Source organism: Grampus griseus, assembly GCF_964374135.1.
Source record: "Grampus griseus genome assembly, chromosome: 14".
Lineage (NCBI taxonomy): Eukaryota > Metazoa > Chordata > Mammalia > Artiodactyla > Delphinidae > Grampus > Grampus griseus.
In genome coordinates, this window is record NC_139008.1 from 45,489,919 (window position 1) to 45,502,434 (window position 12,516).

The following is a 12,516-nucleotide window of genomic DNA, read 5'->3' on the forward strand; positions in this document are numbered from 1 at the left end:
GTTATTCTGCTCAGTTTTTAATGAATAGGGTCTCTTCCTTACTGAAAACACATCCTTTGATTACTCTAGTGTTTGACTTGCTTTTATGTTTTCATGGCTCTGCACGGGGTATCCGACTGTGGTTTGGCATGGGGCGGGCGGCTGGAGTGAGGAAGCAGGCTGCCCACAGGCAGAGGCTGTCACTGGAGAGGCTGGTCCTGGAAAAGTGAGCGATTTCTGCAAGTAGAAGTTGAATTAAAGTGTTGTTGTTTTTTTTTCCTGGACATTAATTATATGGGTTGTTTTTCTTACGGTAAACAATACTGAGTTGAACGTGGAGGATGGCGCGTATTTGAATCTACGTGATGATGGGATCCTAATGCAAGTGATTTCCTCTTAAATTGTGCTGGTGTTTTACCGTCCCTTCTCTGGGGAGCAGAAGAGGCAGGTTACTACAGGCGTAGCCCTGGCAGGAGTGGGTCACACATTGATGGAAGAAATTTTTTTTACTTTTTCAGAATGTTTTGACTAATAAGAAATAGAGTAAAATGAAATTGGAATCCTTTACTGGCGTCAGATTTTCTCAGCTCGAATTTCATGGAGAGGCAAACTTGAAACCAACTTATTTCTGTTTTATGGTAGAATCAATCAGCTGAACTTTTGTCTCTGGAAGATTATGGCATCCTATAAAACAAGTTTTTCCTGCTGTCTGCAGTTTTCCATTTTGTGGAGGAGACGTGTGTTGGGGAGTGTGTGATGGATTTGGAAGCAGCACTGATACCTGGGACGGCTGCTCAGCCGGTCAGGTCTGTGGGCCTCTGGGCTCCTGCTGCCCAGGGCACTGGGTACTCTGGTTTCTCGGTAACTCACAGACAAAGTGATGGAGAGGTGACACTTTTTGTGGCCTGTGTCTCCTTTAGAATCAGTTAATCTTAACCTCTTCTTGGTACAAGAATTGAACCTGCGGGTAGCTCGAGGATAGCATTCTATTTATGGACATTGATTTGCTTAGATTTTGGATTAAGGAGGAGACGTCTCCTCCTTAGTGACCCAGCCATGGGGCACCTTCCTTATTAGCAACCATTTGGGCATTTGATGGTTCAAAATTCTGACCTAATAAGACAGTCACGCATACTGTTTCTAGCTTTAGGAGAAATTTTTTGTCTCCCTGCTTTCTTTAATGCTCGGACTAATGTGAATGACTCCGTGTCTGTTTGAACAGAAGTCACCGTCAGTACCCCCACGTGCAAAGCCCTTTGTCTGTCTGTCGTGCATTCACACATACTGTCTCGTTGGCTGGTTCTTGATCTGAAACACGAGGAAGAAGATGTTATCGCACTTGATATAGTACGCGGTTGTTAATTTGTTGACCTCTCATTAAAGTTAGACTATGGCTGTTAATTTCCATCAGACTGTGTGCTCTCCTCTTTGTCAAGTTCTGCTCTTGCAGCTGTTTAAGATGAAAGGAGAAATAATAACGTTCATTGTTCTCTGAAACTGGGGTTTGATAATTAATAGGGGAGATGACTGTCGGCACTACGGCACTGGAGGTCGATGGAGAACGTGGCCGGGTCAGAGGCTAAGCGAGCTGTTCCCAGAACCAACTCTGATGCTGTTAATAACGCCAAGCCTACCTTATTTTCCATGGCAGTTTTCGTCTTGAATGAGCTGCTCATAAATAAAGGTATTGCAAGTATAGGTTGGTTCTTACTTTTGAATAGCGTTTCTGGAGCAGTAAGGCTCAGAAATAAGTCAAATGCGCCCCGTTAAATGTTGGAACCGTGATAAATTATTTTGAATTCATATGGGATATTCCTTCTGATCTTCTGCAGTGAGGTGTATACGCTGACAGGCTCTTACTGCGTATTTATTGCCACGGCCAGGGAGGAGAAGATTGCCTGGTCATATGGAAGTGTGCTTTATGTGCACCTGAACTCACTGCGGGTGCTAGACTGTAGGAACTTGGTTTCGTTGTCAAGAAAGCTTAAAAGGCGACCATTTCATGGTACAATCAGTTTATTGTTCATGTCCCCCGGGAACATACTTAACTCACCTTGGAGCAGTCCTGAGAGTCGTGAGTTCGGAGAGGAGTGGGTGGAGGTAGAGAGAGCTGGGAGCGAGGCGCTCGTCCTTTGCCCGCCTGGTCTGATGACTTGTGTCTGTGTGTATTCTGACAGACACAACATGCACAGTATGTCTGCATATTCGGTCCCTTTCTGTGTCTCAGAACCTCACTGTAAGATGCAGATGGTAATGGTACCTGTCCTATAAGGTGAGAACAGTGTCCGTAGTCAGTGTTGTAAGCATTATAGTAATGTTAGCCCGTTTTTCCTTTTTCTTTCTTATTGAGATATTAGTGACACCTAACGTTATATTAGTTTCAGGTGTACAGCATAACGGTTCACTATTTGTATATTTTGTGACGTGATCACCACAATAAGTCTGGTTAACATTCTTTAGCATAATTACATTTTTTTCTTGTGATGAGAACTTTTTTAAGATCTACTGTCGTAGCAACGTTCAAATAATGCAATAAGCGTTATTAACTGTAGTCACCATACTGTACAGTGTGTCCTCAGGACGTTATTTTGTGACTGGAAGTCTGTACCTTTTGACCACATTCACCCCTTTCATTTCATACACTGTCCCCTCTGGCAACCACCAAACCACCAATCTGTTCTCTGTATCTGTGAGCTCAGGCTTTTTTAGATTTAACATACAATTGACCATTTTTCTTACTTGTTTCATTTTCTCCAAATCCATCCTCTTACATGTGAAACTGGCTTGACAGTAATATATGTCTTCTCAGTTGGTCAGAAAAGCCAGAACTTGTGTATATGCAAACTTTTAAAAGTATAGTTTTATGCAGCTACAACAGGGCATTACTCATAAGACATTTTATCATGTGGTATTTTATGTTTGTTAATTTTGAATAACAGAAAACCCAATTCCAAACTGGCTTAAATGGTAGAAGAGGAGTGGTCAGGCGGTAGGGTAGAAATTAGGCACGGTTTGACCAGGGCACTGGCTCTGGTTCTCTGGGACTGTTCTTGGTTTTGCCTTTTTGGTGTAATGACTTCATCTTCAGGCTCTCAGAATGGCCAAGTGAGAGCAGCAATTATAGCTTTATATTTACCCATCACACCATCTAAATTCAGAGTCTGGGTTTCAGAGTCTGGGTTTCAGAGTCTCCAGCAAAGTTCTGAGCTTTGCACTGATTGGTTGATGCATTTGTGAACCGATCCCTGGGGCCTGGTGCTGACTGGCTTAGGCCTGGGTTATCTCCAGTAATCACTTTGAGAAGAGAATCGATTATGCTGATTGCTTGAGACAACCACCTTGAGCTGGACTGAGGTCAGGCCCATTCACTGCAGCTGCTGTGCACCGTGGGGTGGGCTGGGGGCAGGCGAATCTTGGTGACACCATCCGCGTTTTCTGCTGGACGTAGAACCTGGTCACTTACTGTAATGTGGAATATATTAAAGGCATACAGAAGATGCAACTTAGCTGAAGTGTTCTTTTATTTCTTAAGAGAAAATATTTTCAAACACTTCCTTTATGACTCCGAAGTCCTGTATTCAGGTGGAAGACTATGTGAAAGGGCCCCTGAGTAGCTGTACCATGGTGGGAACATTCCATACAGGAGAAATCGCTCTTCTCTGGTGTTAGAATTGAAGGATGGCACACAATGAATTCCACATATTTAAACACATTTCTCTTCCCTTTTTCAGGTTGATTATGTGATTTAAAATGAGCTCTGAATGAGCGTCTGTTCTCTTCTTCAGCTTTTCGTATGTGGTTTTGAATTTGGCTTAATTTCCCGTTGACCCCTTTAGCTTGATGCTTCCCAGCCCAGTCTGCCTAGCAACCGTTGCTATGAGTGACGAGTTGGCACTGCCCTCCATTTGTAGCACAACAGCAGGTTTTAGGAGATTACTGTTCCTTAGCATCCGGGTTGATTTTGCCTTTGCGTCATCGAAGGATGACCATCGTTTCTCTTAACTCCAGGCAGTAGAACTCCAAGTCTCTTAGCAAAAGTGGTGGTTTTAAGAAGTATGTATCTGTAAGACAGGACCATTAGCAATGGGCAGCAACTGAAAAGCAAATATGGAGCTAGGTTGCATGTGAATATTTATTATCAGGATATTCTGATACTTGCGGGGGGGGGATGGTTATAGATTTCTACTGTCTTATGTAATACTTTGTAGCGCCAGCTTTACCAGATAAAAACAGCCTTCCTGAGCAAGTCATCTGTGTGTAAGAGGAGTGGTTTCCAAACAGCTGTGATTTCTCCTTGAAAGAATCTAACAACACAGATACCACCAAAGATGCTCATTTTCTTCTAGATCCAGTCTACTCTATATTAATGAATTATATTTAAGCCTTTCTTGTCCTTGCTATTAAAGTAAAAATTACACTGGCATTTCCAGCAGATTGGGGGACTGAAATGAAGCAACAGAACTTGCTATGATCTTTCAGTTGCTAAGTCCAGTTTCTCATCCAAAGCAACCTAAATACCAGTTATTCTGCACGTCATGCAAGTTGATTTTCCATACGGAAGCGGTTTCCACTCAGAATACCTTGCGGGCCTTTTTAAAAGACTATCTTCTGGGCTCTGCAGTGTCGTGGAAGGAGAGATGTTGGGGATGGTACCCCCAAATCTCTATTTTTAAACAAGTGCCCTGAGCCTCACGGGAGTTGTGACCCACAAGCCTAGGTGTGTGGAAGATTATCCCCTGAAGCACATCTCGACATGTGTATCGCATGTGTGAGGGCTCCCAGGAAAAAATGGCACGTGTAAGTTCTTGCAGGGTTTTGTAGTCCCCGAATGGCACACTCATGCAGGCATATGGAGACGTTGGGGGATGCTATTTGAACAGAAATTTCAGCTGAATAGATTATTTGTTGTTAAATAGGGTGGTTTGTTCACAGGACCTTTTAAAAAGCTGTTTGCGTTTATTTTTTTAAATTGAGGCTCAGCATACACAAAGTGTGCACATTTGAAGTGTGCAACTTGGTGAACTTGTAAAAGAGCACACGTCTGAAGTGTCCAGCTCATGAGTTGTCATCTGTGTGTGCACCCCTGTAACCCCCACCCAGGTTGAGATACAGAATATTTCCTACTCCCCAGAGGTTCCCTCTTGTCCCTCCCTAGTCGGTTACTTCCTGTCCTCCTCTCCCAGAGATGTTCTGACAACTGTTATGTAGATGAGTTTTGCCTTCCTGAGTTCCTGCAGTATGTCCTATGTTCGTTTCTGGCTTCTTCTGTGCAGCCCGTTGTCTTTAAGATTCATCCTTGCCGTGTTTCGTAGTAGTTTCTTCTTTATTATGTGACTGTACCACGTTCTTTTTATCCATTCTCCTGCTGGTTAGCTCCATTTGGGTTCGTATCTCCAATCTTTTGGTTATTATGAATAGCGCTTCTAGGAACATACTGGAACGTGTTTTGTTGGGTGTGTGCATTCACTGGGCCCCCTGCCCCAGTGGATCAGGTCTGGACTCAGTAGGAGCACCTTTCTCCCCGCCCACCCCCCTCCTGCCCCCAGTCCACAAACAGCAGATGTTTGCCTTTAGTCTGTGTGGGTACCTCATGTAATGTTTGTTTTCTCTGTTGTCATCTGGATCTAGTCTAACTGGGTAGGTAACACAAATTCTGATTTCTGTAGATTTTTAGAATGACAATTTTGAAGGTCTTCAGTGAGCTGAGTACATTCTTTGTGGGTTTTTTTCCCTGCAAGTCCTCTTTTCTCACAGCTAGGTATTTAATGATTTGTTTTCTGTAAATCTATTGTAGTAAGTCTGGTTTTCCTTTGCCAGACTCTGAGGTAGAGACATGTTTAAATTGTTTTTGGACCCCCTCAAACTGCCTTGCATTTAATAATTAATATTGATAATATTGATAGGGATAATAGTGGGTAATATTTACTGCCCTCTTCCTGTGTGCCAGGCATTGTTCTAAGCCAGCACTGTTTAATAGAAATGTAGTCCAAGCCACATACGGGAATTCAGATTTTCTAATAGCCACATTTAAAAAGAAACAGTTGAAATTAATTTTAACAGTACATTTTATTTAACCCATTATATGAAAAATTTATGATTTTGACAGATAATCAATATAAAAATTATTAGTGAGGGCTTCCCTGGTGGCGCAGTGGTTGAGAGTCCGCCTGCCGATGCAGGGGACACGGGTTCGTGCCCCGGTCCAGGAAGATCCCACATGCCGCGGAGCGGCTGGGCCCATGAGCCATGGCCACTGGGCCTGCGCATCCGGAGCCTGTGCTCCGCAACGGGAGAGGCCACAACAGTGAGAGGCCCGCGTACAGCAAAAAAAAAAAAAAATTATTAGTGAGGAACATAATTTTTTAAAATCTTCGACGTGGCGTGAAGTTTACATTTACAGTGCCTCTCAATTCAGTGCTAAATTTGCATTGGATACAATTGATCTGTATTTTGATTTTATTAAATTTACAGTTGAAAAGTAGATTCTCACTGCAATGTATGTTCCAAACATGTGTAAAAGTTTTCCAGTCACTTAACTGAGTGCAGTTTAAAATTTAAACGAATGAGTTGTTAGCCAGATCGCAAGTACTTGATAGCCACACACACGCATTCTGCTCAGCAGCCTTATGCAAGGGGAATATATATTTTTTCACTTTATAGACAAGGAAACTGAGGCCCAGAGGGTACTCAGTTAAGGAAGGAATAGGTGAGGTCAGCATTTGAACCCTGTCTCAAAGTTTGCTTGTGTCCCCACTATGCTGTCTAGTTCTTAATTGTTCCAAACTGACCTCACTTTTTTTTTTCATGTTCTAATTCATTGGCTTTTTTTTTTTTTTTTTGTCTTTCTCTGACCGTTGTCTTTTTGGTTTTTTCGTGTTTAAAGATTGATGAAAAAAAGTTGTCTGAAAAAGTGAGCCTGAATTTGCCGTGAATTTGGTTGTTCATCAGTGTTTTAAAAACCAGCATGGCTGGTGGCCACTGTTTAAGCACCATCTGCTCTGTTATCTCTATAAATGTCAAGGCACGATTTGCTTTCCCTAAAGCAAAAGCTCAGGTTTCCTTCTGCATCTTGTAACGCTCTTTCTTTAATCACGACTCTGATGTGTTTTATTTCCACCAAGGTTGTGCGTAGTCATTTCTTCTGCCTTGGCTCGTTTCTAGCCTTTTTCTTAAGCCCAGAGTCGTGGTTATTTCCCTGGGTATAATTTTTTTTTCCTGATGTGTTATTAGCTTTGTTCTTATATTAATGATTTCTCTGAGCATATTTCAGGTTTTTTTTTTTTTTGAACTGTATCCAACCAGCTGTGTGTTCCTGTCTACCTTTGTAGGTAATATTTTACTTCATATGAGACTGGCTTTTGTACAGTTGTTCTATTGCCCTCTACTACAATGATGGTTGTTTATAAAACAGAGATCTGAAATGTGCTCTCTGGCGAGGAAAAGTGGTCCAGATGTGCAAAGTGTTATTTTTTTGAGTGCTACATACGAGGAAAGGAGGTGCAGTTCTGGTTTTGCTGTATTTCATCCACAGTCAGTGTGCCATGTTCCCAGTTTCTCCAAGATTGCCTTTTCCTCCCCTTTTTTTGAGGTTCCCCTTCTCCTGTGTGTGGATGTCCTGTGCACCTGTCACCTTTCACTGCTTATCTCGTTTGAATGAAATGGATAAAAGCTGTGTCCTTTCTTGAGTTTTTACCCATTCTGAGTGGTTGCACAATTCATTCTTTTGAAATATCTTGACTATTTTATAATTAGTTAAGTTGTCTTAACTGAGGTGACCCGGCTTTTACACTTGGATTTATCCCTAACTAGTTGTGTGACTTTGACCGAATTATTCTCTCTCTCTCTCTGTGTCTCATTTTTTTCAGTCATGACCAGGTGGGCTGGTGAGGTGAGCTCTCAGATTTCCTTCTGTTTGGGAAGGATGTGGGTTCTTTCTCAGGAGGCTGCATGGAATTATCCCTGTGGGTCCCCTATCTTGGGCTTGGGTCCCAGATGGCTTCCTTTTGGCCCCTTGCTGCGGGACTTCTTTTGTTCTGGACCACTCTTCCTTTGTGAACGTGCCCTGAGCGCTGTTCTCAGTCCGGGCATTTATGTATCATGTACGTATGGCATGTTACACAAATCGTTTGTCCTGCCTGATGGATTTTCATAAACTGAATGCACCCATATGCCCCATGTCTGGGGGAAGAAACAGAACGTGATCAGCCCCTGGGTGTCCCTGCTGTGCCCCCTTCTAGTCATTCCTCCCTCCAAGGAAGATGTCTGGCTTAACTCTAAAAGCATAGCTTGGTTTATCCTGCTTTCAAACTTTATACATATGGAACCATACAGAACGTATTTTTTAGGTGACTGGCTTCATTTGTTCTGCATTGTGTTTGTGAGATCCGTCTATGTTTTTTGCAAAGTTGTGTTTATTTTCATTGTTGCATAGTATTATATAATGTGGCTGTATCAGAGTTTATTCATTCTACTCTTTGAATTTGGGTTGTTTCCTGGTTTGGGCTGTTAGAAACAGTGCTTCTGTGAACCTTCCTGTATGTACTGTGAGCGAATGTACATGTTTCTGATGGGTGTATGCCTAGAAGAATTACTGGGTCAATAGAGCGGGTGTCCGCTCTTCTTTAGTAGGTACTGAAAATAGTTTTCCAAAGTGGTTGTACCATTCGCACTCCCACCTGCCACGTGTGAGGGTTCCATCTCCTCCCCAACATTTGCTGTTTTATGTCCTTTTTTTTTGCCATTTTTGTTGGGTGTGCAGTGGTATCACATGGTGGTTCTGTTTTGAATTTCCTGATGGTATAAAAAACAAACCTTATTACCATTATTTTTAATTAGCCTCTTTCCCAAATGACTTCTCCTCGGACCTTGTCACCAAGTGAGTTGTCCCGTGTTTCCTCTCCTCTGTCACCGGGTGCTGCTCCATCCTTCTCCAGCTCCCCTCACGTTGTCTGTGCGTAGACTTCCTCCCCACAACCCTATCCTGGAGAGCTGTCACTCACTCTTCCTGGAGAGCCATCACTCACTCCTCCTGGAGAGCCGTCACTCACTCTTCCTGGAGAGCCGTCACTCACTCTTCCTGGAGAGCCGTGACTCTCTCTTCCTGGAGAGCCGTCACTCTCTCTTCCTGGACAGCCGTCACTCTCTCTTCCTGGACAGCCGTCACACTCATCCTGGAGAGCTGTCACTCACTCAGACACCAGCTCATCACAAATGCTCTAGGGCGGGGGGGGGGGTCCCTCCTGAGATACTTGGGGGATACCAGTGCAGTGATCAGAAATAGACCCAAACCTGGTGGGTCTTTAGGGTTCAACTCCCCTCGTTTCCTGTCTTGGTGGAGTTTGACTACTCCTTCTCCTGGTCTCCTCACCCCTGAGGTCTCTTTTCAGCTCTTCTATGACAGAGCTGTTACTTTTAGCTAGGTCAGCATCCTTTCTGCAAAGTTGGAGAGTAATAACCATAATTGTAGTAGGAAACTCCAGGCAGATTTTAAATTTCTTAGATCTCCTTCCTCATCTTAGAAAGCCTTTTCGATAAACATTCCCTGTAAACTAAACAAAGACCTCGACTGGGGGACGGGGAAGTGGAGGGAACGGCCCAGATGCACATCATTCAGGGCCCCTCAGGACTGGAGGGACTCGTGAGAGCTGGAGCCCAGAAATCGGGGGGCGGATAAGACACGGCGTCCCCTCCGATTTCTGTAAGCACCCCTTGCTCCATCCTGCGCCCAAATACCTCAGCTAGCCTCTCTGCGCACTCTTTACCCTTCAGACTCAGCGGGGATGGACCTCGGCAGCTGCCGCTCCCCACCCTGCAGGAGAAGCTCAGAGGTCCTGTCCCCCTTTCCTCTGAGGGACTCTCTTTGGTGACCACAGAAGGATTTGATCACTCAGGACAAAGCTAGCAGAGGAGCTCTGGACGATGGCTGGAGGTCAACAGCCCCTACAGGTGGTGCCCAGGGTGATGTACTGACAATGAGCGGGTGTTTCCCAGTTGCTGGCCTCCGATGCCTGTCTAGGGACAGCGGGATGGCTGCGCAGGGCATGCCGCGCGCTTCCTCCTGACCTTCGACTTTGACGAGACTATCATGGACGAAAACAGCGACGACTCCATCGTGCGCGCTGAGCCCGGCCAGCGGCTGCCTGAGAGCCTGCATGCCGCCTACCGCGAGGGCTTCTACAACTTGTACATGCAGCGTGTCTTCCAGTACCTTGGCAAGCAGGGCGTGCGGCCGCGGGACCTGCGTGCCATCTACGAGGCCATCCCCTTGTCGCCCGGCATGGGCGAGCTGCTGTAGTTTGTGGCCAGGCAGGGTGCCCGCTTTGAGGTTATTCTCATCTCAGACGCCAGCACTTTTGGCGTGGAGAGGGCGCTGCGTGCCGCCGGCCACCACGGCCTGTTCTGCCGCATCTTCAGCAGCCCGTCGGGGCCCGATGCACGGGGGCTGCTCCACGCGCACAGCTGCGCTCACTGCCTCGCCAACATGTGCAAGCACAGGGTGCTCAGCGACTACCTGTGCGAGCCGGCCCACGACGGCATGCACTTTGAGTGCCTTTTCTACGTGGGCGACGGTGCCAATGACTTCTGCCCCATGGGGCTGTTGGCAGGAGGCCACGTGGCCTTCCCGCGCCACGGCTACCCCATGCCCCACCTTATCCAGGAGGCGCAGAAGGCCGAGGCCAGCTCCTTCCGCGCCAGGGTGGTGCTCTGGGAAACCACCACCGAAGTGCGCCTCCATCTGCAACAGGTGCTGAAGACGTGCTGAGGATGTGGCCTGCAGGGGGCACCCCGGCGGGGAGGGGGTAAAGGGGGGTGGGGGTCGGGAAAGAAAAACCTAGCTTTATTACCCCCTTTCGCTTTGGTATGACCCTCCGGGGATTTCTGGAATCCTAGGTTCGTCCACTTGGGGGGACAGGAGGAGGGAGTTCGGAGCTGTCCCCATCTATGCAGTTAACCCAGCTCGGCGGCTGCCTTCCCCTGTTCCACTGCAAGCTGGTTCCGGAGTCTGGCCACACCCGGGTGGTGCGCATACCTGAGCAGGTGGCAGTGTTTCCAAAAACCTTGTCCTCGCAGCTGGGAGGAAGGGGTTCCCCGGCAGGGTAGAGAAGGAACATCTCCTGCTGCGTTGGGTTAACTGTTGCCTAGGGCTGCATGGCCTCCCTCCCCCAGTCTTCTGTCAAGGGGACCCGGGTCCCGAAATCTCCACCCCCCCTTCCCCCCACACCAGACTCCCTGCGGAGGGAAGCGGTGCTCACTGCCCACGGTCCCAGGCCTAGATCTTGCTTTACCTGCTGTGACCCTACACTGCGCTCCTTGCCTCCCTTCCCCCACCCCGCCCCACCCTGTCAGCATCCCCACAGGAAAAAAAGCCAGAGGGAACAGACACCTCCTGGGGGTGGAATGAGGTAGCGCACTGTCCGGGGCTCGCGTCTGGCCAGCCAGGGACCTCACAGAGCCCGAAGATGTCTCCTCGCACCCCAGCCTCGTCTATGCAGCAAGAACCAGGGACTTAACCAAAGTTTCCCCACCGACTGGGCCCTCCGAGTCCCCCTCCTCCCGTATGCAACAGAAAGCCATGATGTTTTAAAGCAGAGCCAGTGGAAATCCAAGGCCCTCCTGCCTCTTGGTGTTTCAGAGCTATAAAGGAGGTGAAGGGGCAGAAAATTAAAAAAAAAAACCCCAAAACCTAAACTTATTCTGGTAGCAAAACTTCACTTGATCAGAATGTTTGTGAATATCCGGGTTTAGTGACAAAAGCCCACTTAAATTGTGTGATTTCTGAAAAATCTTAATTAAAAGGCTTCAGGCAATCCTTATGGTTTAGAAAGTACAAGGTCCTAGTGAATGTGGTTTAATGTCTTTGATCAAGCTCAGGGGTCATCATCTAAACATCCTAAAGAGATCTTTGTATACTCCACACTGATTTCAATGACAAATCTCCTTTGTTGAGTCTTAGTACTGAGTTCCTCAAAGTGCTGTGTCATTGTGTGTGGTTTAATTTTTTTTTTTTTTTTTTTTTTTGCGGTACACGGGCCTCTCACTGTTGTGGCCTCTCCCGTTGCGGAGCACAGGCCCCGGACGCGCAGGCCCAGCGGCCATGGCTCACGGGCCCAGCCACTCCGCGGCATGTGGGATCTTCCCGGACCGGGGCATGAACCCGCGTCCCCGGCATCGGCAGGCGGACTCCCAACCACTGCGCCACCAGGGAAGCCCGTGTGTGGTTTAATTTTAAAAAAACACTCAAAGAGATCTTAAAGATCATCTTGTTCACAGAACACAGAATGTTAGAACAAGGGGCTCAGGAAGGAATTTAGGTGAAACTCTTCCCTCATCCTACAGAAGAAAAACTTTTTTTCTTAAATGAAATTGAAGCGAAGAGAAATTGAGTTGGTCTTTAAGTTCTAGAGGTAGAACCAGGGCTAGATCCTGTTTTTTCCTCCTAATCCAGTGCTCTTTAATTATATCTTACTTATCTTATAAAATGGTTTCCAAATGCCTAGATCTTAATTCCAGAATGGTGCTTTACTTTGATAAAGAGAA

General features: G+C 46.2%; 1 protein-coding gene and 1 pseudogene across 4 annotated transcripts in view; both read left to right on the forward strand.

The window, feature by feature from the left end:
- Positions 1–12,516, forward strand: part of KIF16B (kinesin family member 16B) — a 280,303-nt gene that overhangs the window by 71,333 nt on the left and 196,454 nt on the right. The gene's annotated exons all lie outside the window — the stretch shown is intronic.
- LOC309832274 (phosphoethanolamine/phosphocholine phosphatase-like) lies at positions 9,951–10,741 on the forward strand (annotated as a pseudogene). Its single transcript has one exon. The product of its transcript is annotated as a phosphoethanolamine/phosphocholine phosphatase-like (transcript).